Below are 1,790 nucleotides of genomic sequence, written 5' to 3' on the forward strand. Positions count from 1 at the left end.
GGAAGCTGAGAAGCAGAGGAATTTATGAATCTTGGGTGAACTCTAATAGTCTTGTCACCATCAAGGAACCTTAAAAAGGCAAAAAGAAAGAGGCCCTATGGCACACACTGAACTCTGCACTGTGAGCTGTCATCATCCAATTATGTGGTCGATGAGGCAAGATTTGTTATGCGGCTGGTGAAACCTGTATTCAGGTAACCCAGGAATCTTTCCTTGATGTTTAGAGGGTCCTTTTCCCTCCAAGGTCTACTCTTGTTTTCTTCTAACTTATTTTATATTTTGCTTTTTCATTTTTGTATTAGTGACTTATTGCTGAATAACAAATTGCCCCCCCAAATTTGGTGACTTCAAACAACAAACATTATCTCACAGTTGCTTTGGGTAAAAATTTGAAAGTATCGTCACTGAGTGGTTCTGTCTCAAGGCCTCTCCTGAGATTGTTGGTAAGACGTTGACTGGGGCTGCAGCCATTCGAAGGTGTGCCTGGAGAGAATCTTCTTCTAAGGTGGCTCTCAGACATGGCTGTTTGCAGGAGGCCTCAGGTCCCCACCACGTGGGCCTCTCCGCACGCTTACTCAACTGTCCTTATGCTGCGGCAGCACGCGGTCAATAGAGACAGCCAGGCAGAAGCCACAATGCTTTATGCCCTAGTCTCTGAAGCTAAATTGTACTATTCATCTAGCCCACACTCAAGGAGAGGAGAATTAAACTCCATTGCTTGAAAGGAGGAATATAAAGGATGTGTGGACATATTTTAAAACTACAACAATCGAAATAAAATTTATTTTACAGTAGGATTTCCCTCTCCTGTAAAGAACCGATTGCCTCGTTACCATTTGCTCATTATTTACTTTCTCTTTTGATTTATAATACTTTATCATATAACTTATTATATAGAAAAGGGTCTGTTATGGACAAACTATTTAGTCGTAGTGACCGGTCTGCTCTTTTCATGTCCAAGTAGTCACTTTATTACAGTGGTCATAAAATTAAGCGAGACCACAAATTTCCTAGTGGTCTAGCCTTTAGACATATAGTGATTACACTATAGCAGACTAAATGTAATAATAAAGTGGTAGCGTGATTGGTGGGGAAGTGGATAGGAAAGTCTCCCTAGAGAGGATATGGATACCATCTTGAGGGCAGCAGCAATGAGGGTGATAGAGGTCCAGCCTCTGGCCAGGTCGTAATCATGCTGAGGGTGAGGTAAACCAGGAGTGTGTGCGTGCATGTGCATGCATGTGTGTGAGTGTATGTGTGTTTGGAAGGGCAAGCTCAACACACAGGACTTAGTGAGAGATCAGACTGGAGGGGACGTGGCAGGAAAAACTGTAGCTGGTCTCATTTTCTGTTAGAAGTACCAAACTCTCAAGTCCTGGGACTTAATTCTGCAGGTGCGGGACACCATCTGCTATAAGCTGTGAATCATGAAAGCAGTGACATCTCACCTGCATCCTGTAGAGAATGCCCCTGGCCTAGCCCAAGAGAGGGCACAGTGTGGGGCCCTGGGTCAGAGGGTGGGCTGCTGGCCAAAGGGAGGGGCACAGGCTACACATAGGGGCACATCCAGAACATTTGCCAGGAACAGCAAGGAAGGAAAGGCTTCTGACTGTGGCAAGGAGGGGAGGTGCTCTGAAGCTGAGCAATTTGCCCCTGAGATTTGCAGAGTCACAGAGCCACCAAGTCTGATGATCAGTGCCATGACCTCCACCTTCCACCCTGAGAAGTTTCAATTTGGCTATCCATGGGGTCCACAATAAGCCACTCTCCCCTAACCCCTGTGAGACAGG

The sequence above is a fragment of the Pteropus vampyrus genome, unplaced genomic scaffold (assembly GCF_000151845.1).
Source record: "Pteropus vampyrus isolate Shadow unplaced genomic scaffold, Pvam_2.0 Scaffold197, whole genome shotgun sequence".
Classification (NCBI taxonomy): domain Eukaryota; kingdom Metazoa; phylum Chordata; class Mammalia; order Chiroptera; family Pteropodidae; genus Pteropus; species Pteropus vampyrus.